At 49.9% G+C, this 24,228-nt stretch overlaps 1 pseudogene; it reads right to left on the minus strand.

Annotated features, from left to right (window-relative positions):
• Window positions 1–337: 337 nt before the first annotated feature.
• The window catches only part of LOC143637802 (leucine-rich repeats and immunoglobulin-like domains protein 1), a 30,127-nt pseudogene continuing 6,236 nt past the window's right edge, over window positions 338–24,228 (minus strand).

The following is a 24,228-nucleotide window of genomic DNA, read 5'->3' on the forward strand; positions in this document are numbered from 1 at the left end:
AATCCACAGGTACCAACACCAGCAGCCTTTGCCTTAATAAAAAGCCTCAGCTAACAATCCGGCGACATGGACAAGATGACATTTGCTTTTAAGAAAAAGTGAGCTTCAGAGAAGGAAGAAAGGCCTACCGTCCTAACTCATGGCTTGTGGTGGATTAGCAACCTTCACTCCACCCCTCAAAGAAGCAAGCCTCCAGGGAAAAGCCCCTCACAGCAAAGACACATTGCAGGAGCCACCAACGCAGGCTAAACGTAACTTCGAAGAGCACACAACACCAAGGACTCCCCGTCCTTCCAAACCCACCAGGAACCCCAGGAAACAAATGTGGTTTTTGTCTCTAATTCCCACCATGCACTAAGGCACCAGAACTATTCCTAACCCCCCTCCAAGGAAATAGCAACCTGCAGGAAAGGCCAAGGAGGCCTCTGGGAGCTCCGTGCTGCCTGAAGGGAACACAGGGCAGGGATGAAGGTCTGCGGGGTCCTCGTCGCACAGCCTCACTATAGAGTACAGGCAAAGACCCCTGGGGAAAGAGAAGGCCGTCAGAGCCAAGTTCCAGCATGACCAGCTGTGGCAGCTGGTGTAGCTGCCAGGGAGGCCAGAAGGACAGTAAGGGATCACCTTTTCCATCTAGGGACACTGCCGGCTTCCTCAAGGATGTCGGCATTCTATTGTTTGCTGGGGTAGAGGGACCTGTCCCCGGCCCCACTGCAAGGATGATGTGGAGAGTCTCCTTGGTCGCCCTGGCTGGGATCCTGCCCACACAGTGCACTTGGCTGTGTGCTGTCCCTGCATGTGGGCTGAGGGTGGGGGGCCTGCTCCTTGGAGTAACTGTCCACATCAGCATTGCAGTCACTGCACACGAGAGGGCCACTGGGTTCTGAAGGAGAGATGGGCCAGGTCAGAGCCACCCCCTCAGAACAGGTCACCCACCTGCACCCAAGTGGGGTCCTGCCCCCGGCCTACAAACGCCCCCTTACCAAAGACCTTCACAGAAAAGGCTGGGCACATGCCACACCGTTAGTGGAGATGGGGTCCTTCTTGCTCACATGCCCCAGATTAAGCTAATCTTGTACTTAGAGAATGCAGTCACACTACTGTGATCAGAGGCAAAAAAAAAAAAAAAATAGAAAAAAGAAAAACCCCAACAATTTAATTAGGTACCAGGCAGGGTTAAGAGTTTTCTGAACAATTAGATATTTAACCTCAAAACAGCCCTGGTGAACAGATACTAAAACCCCCTATGTTGCTTATTATTCTGGAAAATTATTGCTCAGGTTTACTGTACCATAAATAGTAACTAAGAGACACACTCATCTAGAATTAAAAGGGCACCAGGCCAGAGCTTCCTGTTTATATACTAAATACCCAATTTAGGGAGTGCTAGACGGAAATGTAGGCATCTCCCCTCTTCATTTAGTGAGTGGGTCAACCCAGATCTTGATTTCAAAAAGGCACTGCTTTTCCTGGTGGAAGCATCACCTACCCATCTTAGGTGGACCAGGTGTCCCAGTGGCTTTTTCTGACACTTTCCAGGGCTCTTTACTGTATCTAACACAGAGCTTGGGCTGCCTCTGCATGATGCTGTGGACGTAACCTCTGGGAAGAGGCCCGCATCTCTCAGACACACACCTGCAACAGACTCCCCAGGTTAGAAACTGCAGAGGAGGTCTCAGTGAGTTTGAGGAGCAGGACGGGTGGGGCTGCTGCTGCAGTCTCTCTATCAGTGTGAGTTACTACTGTGCCACCACGAAGCTGGCAATGGGCCTGTTTTCTAGTACCACTTTCCCAGCAAGCAGTCTTTGAGAATCTGCAACCATGTTAGAGGAGCAGCTCTCTCAGGCCCGGCCTTCAGCTCAGCAAGTGCTCACAATCTCCCACCAACTGAAACAGCGCCCCCTGCAGAGAGCTTTCCCTGTGAGTCTGGAACACAGAGCAGGTCTGGGCACTGCCGCTGCACTCGCATCCCTTGGTACCTTCATGGTGCCAGAGCCCCCACACAGATCCCAAAATCCAGGGATGCTCAAGTCCCTTGTATATAATAACACACCATTTGCACATAACCTGAATACACTGTCCCATGTAAGTCACCCTAGATTAAGCATTGTGACTAGTAAAATGTAACTTTGTGTGCACAGCTATTGGACTGTGTTTTGGGGGAATAATGACAAGGAAAAGAAGGCTGCATGTGCATGCACCTTCTCCGCCCTGGATATTTCTAGTGTGTAGAAGATCGAACCCACAGATACCAAGGGCCAACTGTGGAAGCAGGGCTTGGTTTCAGGGCCTGGGGTTTCCCTTCAGCTGTTTCTGACAGTGGTCCTACCTTATCCCAACTGGGAGGCTTACTGCTAAGCCCAGATGGTGACCTTCCGGAGAGACAGGATGTTGAAACCTCTGCAAAGCTTGCACAGACCAGGACTGAGCTGAACAACAGAGGCCTGGGCCAGCAGCTGCCTCGTTCACCTGATGCTCCCTCCCACCTAATGCCAGACACCTGAATAGGGAGCTAGAGGCCATCTCCACCTACGGAGGATAGTCACCTAGATAGAGCTCCATCTCACTGTGTCAGAGGCCTTACTGTTGCTCTCGATGTGCTTGTTGGCCCAATGGCCACCCTCAGTCCTGATTGAGGTTTCTCACCAGTCAGAAAGAGTCCCCTGAGAAGAGAGGTAGCTTGGAACATCTTGTGGCACAATAGTTTCATCTGCAAGGAGATAAGACAATGAAATATTCAGGATTGCGGTGACAACAGATGCAGATGCACATTCACTGTCAGGCCCCAAGCAGGATCCCCTGGCAACAGCCATCGAGGCTGCGCAGAGATCAGGAGTTGGTGAAGATAGGAGGCCCTCCCAGACCCGAGCTGAACCTGAGCCCAGGTCAAAAGCATGTGAGACCACAAAAGACGGGGAAGAGTGACAGGAAGGGAGACAAAACTAATAAATCCACAGCACTGTGATGCTTCAGGGACAATCCACCTCCGTTTATGAGGAGGACATCAGCAGGAAGTTCTTTTTTTTTTTTTACTTGTCAATAGACCTTTAGTTTATCTATTTATGTGCTGTGCTGAGGATCAAACCCAGTTCCTCACTCATGCCAGGCAAGTGCACTACCACTGAGCCCCAGCCCCAGCCCCAAGGCAGTTCCATTTCAGGCTCTGCCCTGAGTATGAACCCAGTGTCTGCAGGACCAAGGCTTCAGTTCTCCAGAACCACATTCCCAGAGGTCCTGGAGTTCCCAGAGCATGAGAGCTCTTGAAGAGTGTGGACCTGGCTTCTCCTGCCCTGGAAATGAACGGCCACCATGCTTACCTGTGTTGGTGACACTGTACTCCTCGCTCTTCTTCCTGGTTTGGTAGATGATGCACACCCACACCAGCGACATAAGAACAATGCTGCACACCACGGTAATGGTGAAGATGCCATGGTGGTCCTTCCTGCAGCCAGGCGTGGGCAAGATGCTCAGCTGGCTGTGAGCGCGCTCCGTGCCCAGCGTGTTGGACATCTCGCAGGTGTACTGGCCCGCGTCCTCCACCACCACATTCTAGACCACCAGCAGCTTGTTGCCGGAGGTAAGGTGGTGCCTGTCGGTGAGGCTCAGGAGGCAGTTCCCCTTGAGCCAGGTGATGGGGGGGGAGGGGCTGCCAGTCACTGCACTGGAGGGCCACCGTCTCCCCCACAGACACCACGAGGTCTTCCAAGGGTACCACCAAGGACGGGGTCTCTGCAAGAGATCAAGAGACAGCACACTCACTCTGGGGCCTCAGTGCTGTGGTCTGCTTGGTTCGCAAGACATGGCATAATCCTACCTGAGGGCTTCCACCAGCATGGCAAGCTTTTCAGAAGATGGCTGATCTCTGGTCACAAAGGTTCCTGTTCCCAAACTGTGCTGTGAACCTGTCTTGACTAAGACCACACCCCTCCTGCATGCTCCTTGGTCACCAGTTGCTCAAGGTTCTGGCACTGCACTGGCCTTTAGTCTTTTTAAAGAGATAGGAGCCATGGTGGTGGGGCACGCCTGTAATCCCAGCAGCTCAGGAGGCTGAGGCAGGAGGATTACAAGTTCAAAACCAGCCTCAGCAATTTAGCAAGGCCCTAAGCAACTCAGTGAGACCCTGTCTCTAAATACAAAATAGGGCTGGGGATGAGGCTCAGTGGTTGAGTGCCCTGGGTTCAATCCACAGGACCCCAAACAATTTTTTTAAAAAGAGGAAAAAAATCCTAAAAGCAGCCCCAAATTTCAAACAGTAGCAACACCTTCCCGTAACCCCAGGGTTCACAGAGCAACTCCGCAGGCCTTCCCCTCAGTGCCATTTCAGACTCCTACACATGCACACACACACACACCCCCCAGAGTATACCAAGGGTCTAACCTAAGACAGTCAGGGTGGCATTCGCTGACACAGAGCCTGCTGAGTTCTGGGCGGTGCAGCTGTAAATGCCCATGTTATCTATTTTCACATTAGTGATGAAAAACACGTCGTCGTCTGGCATGACATGCATGCGACACTCCCGAGCTGCAGGAAAATATGTGCCTCCGTCATTCTGCCAGGCAATCTGGGGGTTGGGGTGGCCGGTGGCCGCACACCCAAGGGGAGCCATGGTGCCAGTCTGGATGGCAATGTCTCGGGGCATTTTGGTAAATGATGGCAGCACTGGAAAACACACACAAAGGGGGAGGTCAGGGGACAGCTGGCTGCAAATGCAGGGAACACCTCTGGGGCAGAGACCCCCAGTGTGCAAGGGCCACTGCTCGATACCTCCCCGCCCTGTGCCACCGCCAGCCCAGGACTGCTACAGCCACCTCAATCAAGAGCAGTAAGCTTCCCAGGGAAAGTGCCAGCCTCTCCCCACCACGGCCTGGCACTTCCTCCACCTGTCCACTCCATCTGGGGATGGAGTCCCAGGCTATGGCTGACATTCTGCCTACTGCACCTCATAGGAAATGGGTCACAAAGGTGGGACACTGGGAGTTGGGGCCTGAGGCTTACCTGCCTTCACAAGCCACAAGGACAGAGCCTGAGAAACAGAAATACCTGCTCACTAAGCTGCAATCACAGAGGGAAGGTCCATGCATCCCCAGGGCAGCCTGAGGGCCATGCTGCTGAGCACACATAGGCAGAAGCACTGGGCTCACTGGCTCAGGTTCAGCAAGCAGTGGGACACCAGAGTCAGTGTCCAGCTGCATGGCAGGCATCACCAAGCTTCCTGTCCAAGCTGCTCTGGTCAGCCAGGTACCATGGCCCTCCCCTGTCATCCCAGTGGCTCAGGAGCCTGAGGCAGGAGGATCATGTTCAAAGCCAGCCTCAGCAACTTAGTGAGGCCCTAAGCAACTTAGTGAGGCCCTAAGCAACTCAGTGAGACCCTGTCTCTAAATAAAATATAGGAAAGGGCTGGGATGTGGGTAAGCACCCCAGGACCTCATTTACCTGGTGTAAATAACAAATGCCCTGGCAGAGAGTCACTTAGTTGCCTGAGTCTTGAGGTGGCAGTGTGGCCTCTCTAAGAATACGCCAAGACAACCTGAGTGTGGTCAAGTTTGTTCTGTGGTCTGCGGGGCTGACTGAGCGCAGCCTGCTGGCACTTCTGATAAACTTCGAGCCAACTCTGTCACTGGTACTTTAATGATGAAAAAAATCTCCCCGGGTTCTCAGGGAGATGCCCACTCACACTCCTCCCGTCCCCCTCCAAAAATAGCAGCCCTTAAGAGAGCAGCTCTGACAAGCTGCTTTCTGAGTACAGGACCTCATCCCACCCTCCCCCACACTTGTCTTGCTCTCTGCTGTCTTGAGAGGTGGGGACCTGCCCCTGCCCAAGCTAGCCTGTGCTTCCACAGCTGTGCCACCCACTCAAGGGCACAGCTTCCCCAGGGTCTGTGATACGGGACCTAGAAACTGAATTGCGTGGTTCCAGAGAAGTTTAAGGCTCAGCTCTGCCACTCACCCTGCCTCCCAACAGTCACCCAAAGTCCAGGGAGAGGGTGCTTTAACCTGCAGAACCTGCCCTGGGCAAACCCAGGGTACAGTGCGGTCTGATCGCAGGTCAGCCTTCATCCTCTCCTAAGTGGGCAGCTAGCAGGGCGGGGTGCCTGGGAGAGACCAACGGGGGCACCTACCATTCACCGTGAGCTGGGCCTTGTTAGAGTAGGTGGAGCCAAAGTGGTTGGTGATGACACACTGGTAGCAGCCCTCCTGGCCAAAGGTGACCCTGTGGAGGTGCAGGATGGTGGTGTACTCCATCACTTCCCCGTCCTGGGTGCGCACGTGCGGGAAGTTCTCCATGTTGGCATTGGCCAGAACCTCATTGTCCTTCTTCCAGGCAAAGGTCATGGAGGAGCTGCTGCTGCTGGCTGCTGAGCACGTGAACCAGATGTCCTTGCCTACCACAGCTGTTGTCGTCTCCGGCTGGGTGATGATCTGTGGCTTTGGGAAGTAGACTGGGGAAAGAAGGGCCACTATGAGGAGAGAGGGACCAGCTGCTGTCACGCTCGCACAAAACCAGGCCAGGGACACCAGGCCCCACCCAGGTGAGGCCATGAGCACGCCCCTGGACTAGAAATGGGCCACCAGCACTTGGTCACCCAGCCCTCCGGAAGCTTCCTAGAGGCCCACACCCACTGCACCTGTTGATACGGCTACACAAGAGGTGCCACTTGTTGTGGCTGCACAAAGGACTCTGGCACAATGGCTTACAGAACGTTGGGACCCCCAGAAATCTGAACTCCCTTAAAATGATGAAAGTACTGCAAAAAAAATGGTCAAAATCAACGGTTCCAATTTCTGGAAAATCAAACACAATGATCCACAGGGTGTGGACTCAAGAAAATGGAGACCTCTTGGAAAGAGATAGGAGCTCTCTGGTGTTATGAGTTACCCAAGTCCTACCTGCCTCCACCCCACTCTGTGACAGCCTTGAGACTCAGCAGCTAGCAACCATTGAGGGGACAGGTGGAGCTCCCCCAAAAGCCCCATCTGAGCAGTGGCACTGTGTGATCTGTCAGGCCAAGACCTAGAAAGCCCCACTCATGAAGAAGGCTCACCACAGGAAGCCCTGTCCCCAGGCATCTGATGAAAATCGTGGCCACTGTGTAACCATGCCACTGTCCAAGGTGACTGTGGCCGTCGGGGTGAACAGGACAGTTCACTGAAACTGAAGGAAAGTCAGGTGGAAGAGATAGCAGCAGCAGGCTCTGTGAGGTCCACCAGAGTCCTGGGAATCAGGAAGTGCATGCCCACGTGCAGGGTGGACACACACCCTGGAAAGACCTCGGGGGAGCCCTCATTTCTTGCCTGGGCTCAGATGGCAGACACACACAAGCAGGAAGTGAGAGCACACGCCAGCACATACATACCCGGCCTGGGTGAAGGACCCAGGATTTGCTGATGGGCGTGACTTAAGGACTTCTGTGTCCAACTATTGGCTACACACTAGCAAGCCAAGCAGGAACTCAAGGGGTTGTGCAGAGCAGGCTCCACAACTCTCATCTAGGAGAGGCCCTAAAGGAACGGTGATGGGCTAGCAAGCCCTGGGGGAGGACGGGAAGATCTGACTCTGGACTTGCCATGTCACTTTACTTTTTTTTTTTTTTGGAACTGGGGATCGAACCCAGGGTCACTTGAACATGGAGCCCCATCCCCAGCCCTATTTTGTAATTTATTAAGAGACAAGGTCTCACTGAGTTGCTGAGGACCTCTGTTAAGTTGCTGAGGCTGACTCTGAACTCAAGATCCTACTGCATAGGCCTCCTGAGCAGCTGGGATGGGGCCTGTGTTACCGCACCCAGCATATTATTTTATCTTAAATGTCCAATTTTCAACAACAAATTATGAAACAGGTAAAAAAAAGTCAATACAAACTGTCCCTGAGGAAATTGAGATCTTGGATTCATTAAACAACATCAGAGGGGCTAGGGATGTGGCTCAAGTGGTAGCGCGCTCACCGGGCATGCGTGTGGCCCGGGTTCAATCCTCAGCACCACATACAAAGATGTTGTGTCCGCCGAAAAGTAAAAAATAAATATTAAAAATTCTCTCTCTCTCTCTCTCTCTCTCTCTCTCTCTCTCTCTCTCAAAAAATGTTTTAAACAACATCAGCTATTATAAAACTACTTGAAAAACTAAAACTAGTCTAAGAGAATTAAAGCATGAGAACAGAAACTATAAAAATGAATCACATACAAACCATGGCATTTACAAGTATAGTAACCGAAATTAAAAATCCACCCTAGGGTGGATATAGCTCCATGGTAGAGTGCTTGGCTTGCATGCACAAGGCCCTGGGTTCAATCCTCAGAACCAAATAAAAACAAAACAAAATCCACCCTAGGACTAGGTCTGTAGCTCCCTAGTAGAGCCCTTGTCTAGGATGGGTGAGACCCTGGATTCAATCTCCAGGACTACATAAAAAAAACCTAAGTAAAATAAAGGTATTGTGTCCATCTACAACTAAAAATATTTTTAAAAAATCCATCCTAGAGGGCTCAGTAGCAGAACTGAACTTGCAGATGAGTCAGTAAACTTGAGACAGGTCAGTGGAGATATCCAGTCTGAGAATCAAAGAGAATGAAGAAAATACACAGAACTTCAGAGATCTGTGCAAGAGCATCCATCATCTCAACACACAGATCATGCAAGTCCAAGCACAGGACACAAGGAGCAGGGAGAGTATGTTTGAAGCCCTGATGCACCCAAACTTATAAATTGGATGAAAAACATGCACCCACATATCTGAAAAGTTTAATCAACTCTAAGCAAAATTCATTCAAAAGGCTAGGTTCATCATATTCAAGTGTTAAATGCCAAAGACAAAGCATTTTCAAAACAGCACAAGAAAAACAACTTATCAAGTACAGGGGATCCTTGAAAATATTTGTAGCTGATTTCTTATCCAAAACCAGGAAGGTCAAGAGGGAGAAATATTCAAAGTATTTAAAAAGTCTGGAAATCTCAGGTGCAGCAAAATTATCTTTCAAAAATAAAGATGAAATTAAAACATTCCCAGATTTAAAAAAAAAAATATACAAACTGAGAGAATTTACTGCTACCAGACCCTACCTACAAGAATTAACTGTGGTGGTGCATGCCTGTAATCCCAGCGGCTCAGGAGGCTGAGGCAGGAGGATCATGAGTTGAAAGCCAGCCTCAGCAAAAGTGAGGCCCTAAGCAACTCAGTAAGACCCTGTCTCTAAATAAAATATGAATTAGGGCTGGGGATGTGGCTCAGTGGTTGAGTTCCCCTGAGTTCAATCCCTGGTACCCCCTCCTACAACAAAACAAAACAGTAAATGAATTAAACACTCTGATCAAAAGGCAAGGAGAACCATAATGGATAAAAAAAAACTATGACCCAGTATACACTACCTACAAGAGGCAGTTTAGATCCCATGACAATTAAACAGTCACCCAATATGAGACAAAATATTTTATCATGCAAATGGGTCAATCCATCAGGAAGACATAAAAATTATAAATATGTGCACCTAACAGAGCTTTACAAAATGTAGAGCACCACCTGTCAGAACTGAAGAGAAGAACAGACAATGTAACAATAATACTCTTATTTCCAATGAAAAGCTAGACAGAAAAACTAGGCAGATGAACAAGGATAAAGAAGACTTGAACAACAGTATAAACAAACTAGTTCTAATATACACCCATGAAACTCTTCATCAAACAACAGCAGAATATTCTTTTGAAATGTACACGGAACAATCTCTAAGATAAGACTATATTTTAGGTCAAAACATAGGTCCAATAAGTTTAAAAAGATGGAAACTACACAAAGTATCTTTTTTGATGACAATGGAACAATGTTTAAATCCACAGTGAAGAGAGTATTTGGAAAGCAACTTGTGGAAATTAAGCAGTGCACTTCCGCATAGCAGAGAAGAAGTCACAGGGATGCTGGAAGATGCTCTGAGTTGAATGAAAACAATGTGTTTAGTTTTCAAGTCTCGGAAGCTATGCCTAAAATGGTGCTCGTGGACTTATTGCTGGAAAAGCCTGTATTAAAGAAGTTTAGGACTAGTAATCCAGTTTTTTAACCCAGAAAAAGAAGAATAGACTACACCATCACAAGCAGGAAAAAGAAATTAATCATGATTTGAGCAGAAATGAAAGGAGGAGGACAGGAAAATGAGAAAATCACTGCAAAGCAAAAATTGGTTCTTTGAAAATATCAACAAAATTGAAAAACCTTTAGCTCAACTAGTAGGCAGGAAGGAAAAACAGAAGGCACAAAAAAGGGCACCCTACTACTGACCTTCTTCCAGCCAGAGGAAAATAGGGAACACTCTAACAACTCTATCCAGCTAACCAGACCACCTGGCTGAAATGACTAAATTCCTAAAACTGACTCAAGAAAAAACAAATTCTGGCTCAACACTAAGGAGACACTTTAGAATTTAAGAATTTTTAAATGTAGAATTAAGAAATTCCTATAAAGAAAAGCCCAGACTCAAGAGAATTCTACCAAATATTTAGAGAGAGAACCAATCTAAAACTTCCAAAGCATTTTTTTTCCTCTTTCTTTTTTTGGACAAGTAGATGTAAAGAGAATATCTTCCAACTAATTTTATACAACTATTATTCTAACAACAAACACCTAAGAAAAACATCACACACACAACACACACACACACACACACACACACACACACACATCAACTACAACAACAACTTAGAGAACAATGTCTTTTATAAGTATAGATGCAAAAACTTCAGCAAAAATCCCAGCAAACTGAATTGTACAGCACCTAAAAAGAATCACATACTATAATCAAGTTAGGTTGATCCCAGGAAAGCAAGGTTTACCATTCAAAAATCAATGTACTAGACCATTATCAATAAAACAAAGGGGGGGGACCCTATACAGTCATCTCAGAAACACACACAAATATATTACACACAAGACAGAATCCAATAGATTTTCATAATAAAAATATTCAAAAAATTAGGGTTAAGAAAGGAACTTATTTAACCTCATAAAGGTCATCTTTGAAAAATCCACACTTAATATTACACTTAGCTGGGCTCAGTGGCATGCACCTGTAATCCCAGCAGCTTGGGAGGCTGAGGCAGGATTAAAGCCAGCCTCAGCAATGGTTAGGCACTAAGCAAGTCAATGAGACCCTGTCTCTAAATAAAATACAAAATAGGGCTGGGGATGTGGCTCAGTGGTTAAGCACCCCTGGGTTCAATCCCTGGTACCTGCCCCCCCAGAATAAAATTATTGTAAATGGAATTCTTTTCTTGTTTGTTTATTTAGTGCCTCGCAATTGCTGAGGGTGGCTTTGAACTTGCAATCCTCCTGACTAAGCCTCCCAAGCTGCTGGAATTATAGGCATGCACCACTGCAACTGGCTCTAAAAATATTTCTAAAAAAAAATTTTGCACAACTGTCTAGAAACTGAAAAACCACCACCACAATTCACAGACTAGGAAATTGTATTTACAAATCATAGACCCGATGGGGTCTAATATTATGAATATTCTAATATTCAGAACTGACAACTCATAACAAATATAGATCTGAATGTGCTAATATTCAGAATTGATAACTCATAACAAAATAGAGAAATGAATGACTTGAGTAGCTATTTTTCCAAAGAAGCTATGCACAATCCAATGAGAATCTAGAAAATTATTCAACATCATAAGTCATTGTGGAAATGTTAAGACTACCATGAAATTCTACTGTGTTCCCACTAGCAAAATCTGAAATAAAAAAAGATAGCAAGTGTCCGCAAGCATGAGGAGAAACCAGAATCCTGTACATTGCCTGCAGGTGTGTAAAATCCTGAAGCCACTTTGAAAAAACAGTTTGACAGTTCTTCGGTCACACCTAGAGCTACCACAGGACCCAAAGATTCCATTCCCAGGTGCAATCCCAAGAGAATTCACATAACTAGTGCATGAATGTTCACATCAACATTAATCATAAAATCCCCAAAGCACCATCAAATATCCGCCATCTGATGCATGGATGAAACAAAACCTATATCCATACAGCAGGATGTCACTCAGTCACAGAAAAGGAACTGATGCTTTAAAACTATGCTCAGGGGTTGGGGCTGGGGCTGGGACTCAGTGGTAGAGCACTCACCTAGCATGTGTGAGGTGCTGGGTTTGATCCTCAGCACCACATTAAAAATAAACAAATAAAATAAAGGTGTTGTGCCCAATTATACCTAAAAAAAATATTAAAAATATAAAACAAAACTGCTCAGGGGTGCGGGCAGCTCAGGCCCCAGATCCAATCCCCCCACTGGGGGAGAATACCCAGCAAAGTAAGAAAAGAAGAGTTCCTCAGGCCACTTGCCGTCCACCAGCACTCATATTAACTGTCCAGAGCAGGCAGGTCACACACACCCGTGGACTAGTGACCACCACGGCTGGTGGCCAGGAGAAGAGGGAATGCCTGCTAAGGCGTGGGGTTGTGGTTTCTTTCAGAAGTGATGAAAATGTTATAAATCACTGAGGACACAAATTTTGAAGACTCTAAATCCAAAGTTCATGTTTTAAAGAGACACATTTTTATGACATGTAAAAATTATATTTATAACACACACACACACACACACACCGAGCTTTACTGAGCAACAATTCACCAATACTACAGCTCGCCCATTTCAAGTTCACAACTTAATGGTCTGTGGTGCATTCACGAGTAGGTGTCGTCATGACCACAGTCAATTTTAAGATATCTTTGTCACCTCATGAAGAAGCACTTTGTAGCTACTCCCCTTCTCTCTCCATCTCTCCCCAGGCTGGAGCACCTCCTAGGGCACATCTTACCTCTACAGATCTCTCTGTCCTGGGACTTCCCTGTGACTGGGTCATAGAATCTGCGGTCCTTTGTCACTGACCACTTTCCCTTAGCTTATCATTTTCAAAGTTAATCCAGGCTGTGGGAGGGATGGGATGGGTGGCATTTTATGGCCTGATAATCCTGCAATGTCTGAACCCAGAGCACTTAAGCACTGAGCCACATCCCCAGCCCTTTTATTTTTTTTTTTTTATTTAGAGACAGGGTCTCACCGAGTTGCGTAGAGCCGCAATAAGTTGCTGAGGCTGGCTTTGAACTTGCAATCCTTCCGCCTCAGCCTCCTGAGCTGCTGGGATGATAGGCGTGCATCACCAAGCCAGCTTCCCCATAGTATTTTTTTTTAAACAGTTTAACTTGCATCTACCCATAAACGATCATAGCTATTAAAAACGTGAGCATAAAGCAATTACAAGGGTTTGTTACTCTGGAAGTTCTTCCTCATATTCACAAGGGCCCCAGGAAGCCTCAGTACTTACAGTTTCTTAAGATTCCTCATTGTGATAAAGGTGTCCAGCTGCACAGACCTGATGGCATTCTCTCCCAGGTCCCTGAATCACAACACAAGGACTTGTGCCAAGAAACCCCAGGTGCCCTTCCAGCCAGCCCTGTGTCTGAGCCAGGAGACTCGGAGGTTTTCTGTGACAGCCTTGGTTTCATGTGACCCAGAGGTGATAACTCCACAGGAGGTGGCTCTCACACGTGTTGATACAGCACATGCGGTGACACGGGGACCCAACCTGTCTGAGGGGCAGCGCAGAGGCGGGTGCAGGCCTGCTCAGCAAGTCAACAGCCACAGGCTCTCCCAGAAGAACCGGGGTCGAACTTGGTGCAAAGAAAAAACAGACTCAAGCCCACCCACTCGAAGGAGCTACCCCAGAAGGATGTAAAGTTCTCAGGGCTGGCTGGTCCCCTTACTCCCAGGGCCAGGCAGAGAAGCTCCCAGTGGGGTGGGGTATGTGTCACTCTGATGGCTGGCCTTGTGGGGGTGACAAGGAGACCAGGGCCCAGGGAGGAGAGGGGGAAGCAGCGACACAGGGCACTGGAGGGAGGAAGGTATTGTCCACACACCAGCTGCATTCATGGGGATCACATCGACTGGCCATGTGTTTTGTGATTGCTCTGGCACAGGCAAGATAAGGGCCAGCACTGAAGCAACTGCTGCTTCTAAACAGTCTGTTTCTCAGTTTACAAAGATGCCATTCAATCCTAGCTGACTTTGCCATGGACACCCTTGGCAGGCCTGGGGGTCAGGCAAGGTCTGGCAAGATACTCACAGGTGCTCCAGTCCTTCCAGCTCCGAGAACGCTCTCTTAGCCACAGACTTGATCTTGTTCCCAAACAGAGTCATGCAGATTCCAAACATCCAGGAAGAGACAGGGTCGGGAAAAAGGGGGGAGAAAGAACGCACAGTCAGCCTGTCTAGTGAGAGGCAGGGGAAGCTGACCTGCACTAAGATCCCAGGGTGGACACACACAGTCCTGCCCCTTCTGAGAGGAAACACTTTTCCCTCTATTAGAATTCAGGAGCAATGACAGGCTGAAGGTGCATGCACTTTAGGGCCTACAAAGGCCCCCTGCAGACTCCATCTCACTTCAGTCAGAATAGCGATCATTAAGAATACAACTAACAATAAGTGTTGGTGAGGATGTGGGAAAAATGCACACTCATACATTCCTGGTGGGACTGCAAATTGGTGCAACCACTCTGGAAAGCAGTCTGGAGATTCCTCAGAAAACTTGGAATGGAACCATCATTTGATCCAGGTATCCCACTCCTTAGTCTATATCCAAAGGACATAAAATCAGCATACTACAGTGACATGGTAACATTAAAGTTTATAGCAGCCCCATTCACAATAGCTAAGCTATGGAACCAACCTAGGTGCCCTTCAACAGATGAATGGATAAAGAAAATACAGTGTACATACACAATGGGATATTACTCAGCCTTAAAGAATGAAATTATGGCATTTGCAGGTAAAAGGATAAAACCAGAGACTATTGTGTTAAGTGAAATGAGTTCATCCCAAAAAAACAAAGGTCAAATATTCACTCTGATTTGTGAATGCTAGCCCACAACAAGGGCGGTTGGGGGAATAATAGAAATCCATTGCATTAGAAAAAGGGAAATGAGGGAAAGGGAGAGGATGGGAATGGGAAAGACAGTGGAATGAATGGGACAGAACTTTCCTGTGTTCATATATGAACACATGACCAGGGAAACTCCACATCATGTCCAACCACAAGAATGGGAAGTTAGACTCCATGATGATCTGACATATGTATGATATGTCAAAGTACACTCTACTGTCCTACATAACTAATACCCATTGGACACACACTTGTCCCACCTGGCCCTCTGTCTCCAAGGGCCCCTGAAGGGGGTTGGGGGTGAGGCAGGCAATAGCATCACAAGAGACAGGCTGGGTAGTCTCTCAGTGAGGAGAAACAGAGAAGGTAATGAAAACTATTGATCTGAAAGCTGCTGCCCACTTCTGAGAACTGTGTTCCAGGGATAATGGTTCCCAAAAGAGGCAAGAATGGGATAGGAAAATGGGTGGCTTGTCAGGGTGGCTCCACAGCTCTTTGCACCTGAGATGCATCCTGGCATCTCAGCCTGCAGAAGATGCCCTGTGCTGTGGTTTTTGAGCAAGACCCCAGATTTTATATGATGTCAACCCATCAGACATGGGTCCTACCAAGAACCAGGTAAGAAATGTGGAATACAAAGGCCAGTTCTACCTCCCCCCAGAGAAGCCAGTGAGCACCAAGTCCTCCTCAGGGATGCCAAGAAAGGGAAGGTGAGCTCCCCAAAATAAAAAAATGGCAGGGTCAGGCCATTGCCAGCTGTCTGAGCTTCAACCTAACTGCAACAGGGCAGGAGCAGCAGGTGTCCTCGAGAGTACAGGCCAAGCCAGGACCCGGAGCTCGGACAGGGAAGGCTGCTCCACCTGCTCCCCAGACACCACCAGCCCACAGGCCAATGTCTGGGGCAGCCATGCCACAGGGCTCCCTGTCCCCCATTTCATCAGAAACAGACTCCTCCCCTGGGGGCCTCCATGCCAAGGGCCCAGCAGTCACTCCACATTCAGCCTCAGACAAAGTCAGCTCTGTTTTCTGTGTCCTCCAGAGGACAGAGAGCAAACAGGCCACACACCCCTGTGAGTGTCCTCCTCTCTGAGGTAGTGTGTGCATGGACGTGCCAGCAATCTCACCCCAAAAAGCAGTTCTACAGCCTCACAATCAAAACTTCTGTTTTTAAACAAGTAAACCAAACACAGAAAACCTGGTGGCTGGGCTTAGGCTCTGTAACCACAGAACTAGCAGCAAATAACGACTCAGGGGGGGGCACCAAACTCCAAGCAAGGCTGAGGGCACTGCCAACCTCTCCACTTGCTCAGATCCCCCGCAGGCTGAGGAACCGTGCACCCCAGGTCCTAGTAAAAACGCATGGCGCTGATCATCTAGACCTGTAAACCAGATCCAGGAAAATGCCAGGCTTTATTTCATCCACTCCATATTAGTCACGTTGACCCCTTTTACAGTGAGGACAGGCTGTTATTCCTAATGGTGACAATAACAATAAAATGAATTCTCAATTTCGCAGGGCACGTCGTGCTGTGTGTGGGCTAAAACAGGCCTTCACCTTTTCCCTGCCAGCGTGTGGGGGCTGGGTGGCGCTCCAGCTAGACACTGCAGTGGTTCTAACAAACAGCCACTGGGTGGGCAAAGGGGAACTGGAGCTCTCTGCTGGAGGGATGTTCTTGTCCCACAGTCAGGGATCCCAGGGAAGGGATGGCTGGCCTCTCATGAGTCTCCTGGCCAGTCAGTCATAGGCTCCCAAAGGCTGGATCAGTGCTTGCCTAAGCCACGGTGGCAAGGCACTGGGGGACGGTGCAGTGGCACTCATGTCCCTGGGACTAGCAATGACATGCACAAACCCCTTTCCCCATGAATCCCACTATGAAGGCCCTGCCCACCAGCTACAGGACCTCCTACCTCATGGGAACCCAGAGGCTCTGCATCTCCCCTGACACCCCCTTTACATGGACCTCTGCTCCCACCCAGCCTCCCAAAGAACGCCCCAGGCACAGGGCAGACCCCTGCATCGCCTGTCCTCCCCATGTCACTAACATTGCCAATGAACTGCCTCTCCTGGGGTCCAGAAATTCTCCCTTCTCTCCTCATATAGTACCTGTACAGGTCCCCAGCAGGTGATACCAGAGCCATTTTGGAACAGGATCTCTGGAGTGGGAGAGTATGACAATCCCACAAACCTGGGGGAAAGGAACACTCCAGAAGCACCAGAAAGAGCCAGATTGAAGAACTATCAATGGCTGGGCTTGAGGGACTACCTGAGCTCAAAACCTGGAACAAGGAAGGGCAACGTCCACCTGGTGGTCACAGAGGGCTCTGCTGCTCTTAGTGAGAAAATAACTTCATTTAGGCCTGGCCAGTGGTGAGCTAGGAAGGACCTCAGGAGTAGCTCACCTTCCCATTCAGAGGCAGATCCAGCAAGACCAGCCTCTCAAGCTCTCCAAAGGCAGGTCCAGGCCACCTCTCTGGGACTCCACATGGCTCCTCTGTGCTGGCATGCTCCACACTGACCAGGGGAGCCCCGCAGACTGGGGCAGCCCATCCAGATGGGGCAACGCAGTGTGGTGGCCACATCTTCCAGCACAGCCATGCCACAGAGCTCCCAGTGACACTGGGAGGAAACCCAGCAGAGGAGGGCATCCAAGCAGCACGGTTCCCTCCTTAAGTGGTCACTCAACACCAAGCACAGTGGTCAACCTAGAGCTGCACACCAAGATCCACTTTTCTCTTTCCCGTCTAATGCACAAACCTTCGCATACCATGACAGCAGACAAAAGAATATCGTGAACCCCAGGTGGCTGCCACACACCCACAGGTGTCATCAGACTGTGCCAATCTCATTATCTCCTCTACCTCTACTCTTTCACCATTTTCTAATCCAGCTGGATTATTTCAAATCCAAATCACAGGAATCAAATTATTTTCTTTTTTCTTTTTTTTTTTTTTTTGGTATCAGGGGATTGAACCCAGGGGCACTTAACCACTCAGCCACATCCCCAACCCTATTTAATACTTTATTTAGAGACAGGGTCTCAATGAGTTTCTTAGGGACTCGCTAAGTTGCTGAGGCTGGCTTTGAACTCGTGATCCTCCTGCCTCAGCCCCCTGAGCCACTGGGATTATAGGCATGCACCGGCGTGCACCACCACACCAGGGTAGAGCCCACTTTCTGCTGCAGGACTCAGACACAGGACAAGGGATCTGTCCAAGGGGGTTCCAGTGCATGCCAGCGCTCAGAGAGTCAGGTACTCAGAAATACTCACAGCTTGATAAGGCTGTCGAGGCCTGTGAAGGCACCACTGGTGTCCTCAAATGTGCCTGAGATCTCATTATGGTCCAGGTCTCTGGGGAGAAGACAGAGCATGAACCTCTCAGTCACAACCCTCAATCTACTTTTTTTCATTAGTTCTACATGACAACAGAATATGGCATCATTTTTAAAGCATGGGATATAGTTTGTTCTAATTCAGTTCCCAGGATTTCCCCCTCCCACTCTCTTCGGGGACAGGAGAACTGCTTTACACTGGGTTTCTACTTCACAGCTCAAGGCACCCAGGTGCACTCTAGGGGGCCCAGTGTCCTGTACAGTCATGAGGAGTCCGGCTCTGTGAAGCAGGCCCCGCTCTGTACAGCCTGCAGTGTGGCTAGGCTTCCACGGCCTTCCAATGCAGATGATGCACACCCCAAACAAGCAGCTTTCCCTGGCTAGGCCTGGGGCTGGGAAACAGTACAGAGCACATTTAGGAAAGCCCAGTTTGTAATCTGCCTGCACAGAGTAGACACCTGGCTGTGGCATGGAGGATCAGTTGACAAGTTCCTTGAGGTTCCTATCTTCTCTAACTCAACCAGAGTCCCTTTTTTTGACCCAACCAAGAATCTGGAACAAGGCACGTAGAAGAAAAAAATTGAGCAGTAAAGAAAGGAACCCTGGCCTTGTGCCCTGCATGCTGGCCGGTGAGTCTGGGGCCCAGAGCCCATCTCCTTACATGGCCTGCAGAGAGCTAGACATTGAGCCAGGGAGGACATCTGGGTGCTGAGTCAGACTTGTGACTCACTCGCCAGGGTGGGAGAGATGGGGCCAACTCTACAGGCCAGGCTCCTCCAGCAGAGCAAATCCCAAGGCCAGTGACTCAGCCTGCTTCCCAGAATCCAAGGGCAGGTCAAAGTGCCCAGGTGGGACATCGCACCTGGCAGCCAGGCCCTATTCTGCACGCACGCTGCCATCTCCAACTTTCCACCAGGCCCTCATGCCTGCCCTTCCCTCTCCTGAGCCCTTGCACAAGGACCAGGAACAGAAAGGGATGCTCTTGGCTCCCAGGAAGACCTGGAATGGATGGTGCTAGAGGGAAGGGAGCTCTGACTGAAGGTGAACCATTCACTGTGACCTTGCTTGAGCAAAGTCGGCTGCTGGAGGGGCTTCTCCTTCCCACAGTTCCTGCCTATTATCTTCAGACTGAATGAACCCAGGCCTGGAGCGGTGGCTCTGTGTGCCTGTGTGCCCACTCCTGCTGCCAACCTTTTCCTCTTCCTCCGGCCTGCTAAGTCTCAATGCCTGTTCTCCTTATCCTGGCCTTGTAGGACTTCAGCTTGAATAGCTTGGCCTGGGGTGCTTTGCTCCCCCAGGCAGTGACTCCACTGCCCCCACTTTAAAACCAGCTCCACCAGGTACAACTGCAGAGGAAATTCCTGTCCCAGTTGCCTGCAGCAAGCCCCTGTCCACCGGGAACTCATGCCTAGGACAGGGGCCTCAAGAGCCCACCATCACTGTCTGCTGAAAATCACACACCCCACTCTGGGGGCTTTCTGCTGATGGTTTGGAAACTGTCTGAGGCCAACAATCCCAGAAAAGCATCTGCGGTGACTTCTGGTGACTTACCTAATGGGACACTTAGAGGGACATGGCATTGTCACCTCCACCTGGTTGAATGACTCCCTAATGAGGACAAGGAAAGATACAGAGTCCCCAACTCCACCTTTTTTGGAAATGAGGCACACTGGACACCAAGTGTAACAAAGGAGTTTTTGAACTAGTTTTTGAACTAGTTTTCTGCGATGGCTTTGAGAAAAGACATAGAGGGTTTAAAAAAATGAAGCTGGGCCCAGTGTTGCATGCCTGTAATCCCCAGGGCTCAGGAGGCTGAGGCAGGAGGATCATGAGTTCAAAGCCAGCCTAAGCAAAAAGCGAGGCACTAAGCAACTCTGTGAGACCCTGTCTCTAAATAAAAGAGAAAATAGGGCTGGGGACATGGCTCAGTGGTCGAGTACCCCTGAGTTCCATCACTGGTACTGAAAGAAAGAAAAAAAAAATGATTGCAGGGACAGTGTGGCAGTGGTTGCCGACCTGGGGACGCTCACTTCAACAGCAGGACCCAGCATCCTGACAGGCACAATGTGCAGCTTCTGCTTCGAGACACCACACTTTAAGGTTGTCATTCCCTCAGGCACCATTTCAGGGGAACAAGACATTCAATATCAGCTATGCACACATAACACATCAGCTTGGGGTCCAATTCCCACCCAAAGCCATTGGGAGTGGAGTTCAGAGAACTCCCAGAGAGGCCTTCGGGGGCCGGCTCTGCCCTCTTCTGCTCTCCTGCCCAGGACCCCATCGCTTGGTCACCCCCACAGTGAATGCCATACAAGATGCGCAGGTTCTTGAGTTCCTTGAAGGCGCCTTCGGTGATGTGGCTGATGGAGTTGTGGCTGAGGCGCAGGATGCTCAAACTGCCCAGCTTGGCCAGGCTCTCCTTGTCCAGCCGCGTGAGGTTGTTGAAGTACAGAATCCTGGGGAGGTGGAGGGGCACAGGTCATTATCAGGCTTCACAGACTTGCTTACAACAACCCATTGGGTCTCCGTGGGCAGGCAGTATCTCACAGTGGACGTGCAGCTAGGTCATCCACCTGGCCTAACAACAGGGATGGCTGTGCAGGTCCCAGTGTGGTTAAACTGTGGGGATGGCACAAGGTCATGCAATACAAAACCTCCCTGCTGGTGTCCAGGCTGGTCCTGATTCAGACCTTTCTTGGCAGAGGCCCGACACCCTGGATAGGCCCCTTGTGGGTCAGATGCTGCCACTCCACGCACTGGACAGCAAAGGGCGCCATGCATCCCTGCCTGGGACAACCACTGCAGGGCCTCAGCCTCAGGCTGGAGGCTCTGGCCTGAGTGTCACCTACCCTCCCTGTGAGCAGGACAGGACACGCCCCAAATCATCCATTTAGCCTTCATGTGAGACTCCAACCTTCCTCCCAGACACCCTTGCATTTCTGACACAACCCTGGTGCTGGTCACTTGGCATACGGGTCACCTCTGGTTGAAAAATGGGAAGTTTGGGCTGGGTCAGGAAGAAGAAAAATAGTATCAGTGAAGATTAATGGGTTTTTAAAGGGGGTAGCAGGCAGCCTTCTTTCCCTGCTGGAGAAATAAGTCATGGTGTCTGTCAGTCACAAGACCTGGCAGGAGACCAAAATTATATCCTCACCTGCAATTAAGGAATTTGGCTTAGGGGAGGGGCGGGAAAGCAACCCTCAGCCTGCCTCTGAGGTGACCTGAGAACGGGGCAAGCTTCTAGGACTGGTCAAGGCACGCTGCAGTGACCCCCGGTCCCTCTAAAGGGCACAGCAGACAGCGGTCCACAGCCAGAAAGGGGAGCAGGGAGCTCAAAGCCCCATCAAGGCTCTGGAGCACAGCTTCTCCCAGGAGGTCACACACCCTCTGCTGAGTCACAGGACGGTGGCTCCTCACCCTAGGAACTAGACAGGCTCAGGACTGTGGGACTCAACCTGCCCTGCTTCCCCAGGGCTCCCGGACTAGGACAACAGAGAACCACGTGTCCCTGGAGTTCCCTCATGCAGTCCTCACCTGAGCAAAGAGTGTGCCATCCGATACCACAAGAGGGAGGAAGCAGCACCCTAAAGCACCAGGAGGGCAAATCTAACACCCCAAGTCCAAGGGCAGTGAGCAGGAGGGAGAGGCAGGCTGTTGCATGGCACATGCTCTGACCACTGACCCACAGAGACTGAAACGCCAGGTCAGCAGAGGGATGCTTGTGGGCCTGAGATGCAAGGGGCACACAACAGGAAGGACCGGCTAAGGACTCGGGCTGCAAGCGCAGCATGAAGTTCCAGGTCCCTGTGAGTGTGCCTGGCACCCATAACGCTTGCTCACATTAAGTGACGATTTTTCTAGGCCAAGCCTATGAAAAGTGGGAAAGGAGAAAACCCTCCCAAACTCTCCTGAAAAATAAGGAAACCCAACCGGACTAAACTAGAGCATTATGAAACTGAAAATTTCCACCTAGTGAGGACCTGTTCCCCCAACACAAGCAGAGATCTAGAAATGGGTGCAGACACGGGAACATGGCCATGTTCTCCGACCTTTGGCTATGCAGCTCTGGCTGTGCATGCAGGTCAGAGAGGGGACCCAGGTTCCCTCTCCAGGGGTCACCATTGTGGCTCTCAGCTTGGGCAACAGTGAGCTCAGGTGCCCTCAGGCCCAGCCTGGGTGTCCTGCCTGGGGATCTTCCAAAGGAATGGAGGGTGGGGGGACACTGTGAGCCTCCATGCACATCCACCTCCTCCACCAGGCACGACAGGAAAAGGGAAGAGCCAGGTCCCTGGGGAAGCTGACTGAGGTGCAAGCGCTGAGGACACACAGATTCTTCCAGTCAGTGGGTCGCCATTGCTCTGTTCATGATCCCAGTGTGGTTCAAACACACTGTTCCTTTCTTTCTCTCTCTCTCTCTCTCTCTCTCTCTCTCTCTCTCTCTCTCTCTCTCTCTCTCCCGTACTGGGGCTCCTACCACTGAGCCACATTGCCAGCTTCTTTTTTTTTTTAAATAGGTCCCACTAATTTGCTGAGGCTGGCCTCAAACTTGTGATACTCCTGCCTTGGCCTCCCAGGTCACTGGCATTACAGGTGTGCCACACCATGGCCCAGAGGCCTAAGGTACCATCACTCTGCAAGAAGCTACAGTGAGAAGGGTTCTTTAGGTTGCCCTTCCCAGACAGAGCCCTTGACTTCAGGAGCTTTTTCCACACCCAAGAAATCCCTGGGGACAGAGGCTCTTCATGGGGACCGACAGGCTATACCTCTGTTATTTCAAAAATAGGAGGTAGGAAGGGCCTGGAGCTCAAAGACCTGACATTCCTGTTTTGGGCCTGGCTGGCCTGGACATCTATCCTTCTTTCTGCCAGAACGGGGCCACCGGCCTGCCTGCCTCTGAGCTGCCTTTGCCCCCGAGGCCTACACCCCTTCTTAGTCCACTGCTCTCTGGGCTCTGAAGGATCTGCCTCCACAGACCAAAGCCGAGGGCACTTACAACTCACGCAGCTTCTGACAGAAGTTCCAGCCATTGCGGTGGATGCGTGAGATGGAGTTGTGGCCAAGGTGCAGCTGGTGCAGGGCCGTGAGGCGAAAGAGGGAGCCGCTGTTCACTTCCACCAGGCTGTTGTGCTCGAGGTGTCTGCAATGACAGTGCCTGGGGTCAAAGGGGTCCAACCTTTACCCAATACCCAGAGTGTGCCTGGTCAGCGGTCCGATCAGACATGGCAGTCACAATAAGGGTGTAAGAGCACAAGGGAAGCATGGAGACCCCCTGGTGTGCATACACATGGCGGAGAGAAGACAGGCAGACCCCAGTGGAGGGTCTGCAGGCCAAGACATACTCAGAAAGTTCGGAAGGGCAGGGGATGTTAGCCATAAGTCACTTTCAGCTAAGTCAAAGTGAACCAGGCAGATGAGTGGGCAGAGGAGCTCTCAGCAAGGGCAAAGTCAGGAGAGGAACAGAGAGAGAAGGGGAAAAGGGAGACAGCCCTTATCCTCATCCAACTGAAAAAATCCACTGTGCCAGGAGACATGGCATTAGTTCTGGGGTCCAATGACTGTATGATTTTTGTTTTTCTGGTACCCAGTATTGAACCAAGGAGTGCTTAACCACTGAGCCCCAGCCCCAGCCCTACTTATATTTTTTATTTAGAGACAGGGTCTCACTGAGTTGCTTAGGGCTTTGCTAAGTTGCTAAGGCTGGCTTTGAGCTCACGATCCTCCTGCCTCAGCCTCCTGAGACGCTGGAATTACAGGTGTGTGCCACTACTCCCAGCTCCATGACTACAAGATTTAAATATTGATTTTGCTATTTTGATGGCTTAATGAGTCTGAACACCTGCGAAATGGAAATATCCAGAAGAATCCACCTCATGGTGCTGTATGGAGAAGAAATAGAGAATGTACCTCGGGGTTGTGGGCAGTGTGAGGATCTGGCTCCCAACAAGCTCATTAAGTATGCACAGTAGGTCCCTGACTT

Source organism: Callospermophilus lateralis, unplaced genomic scaffold (assembly GCF_048772815.1).
Source record: "Callospermophilus lateralis isolate mCalLat2 unplaced genomic scaffold, mCalLat2.hap1 Scaffold_1098, whole genome shotgun sequence".
Taxonomy (NCBI): domain Eukaryota; kingdom Metazoa; phylum Chordata; class Mammalia; order Rodentia; family Sciuridae; genus Callospermophilus; species Callospermophilus lateralis.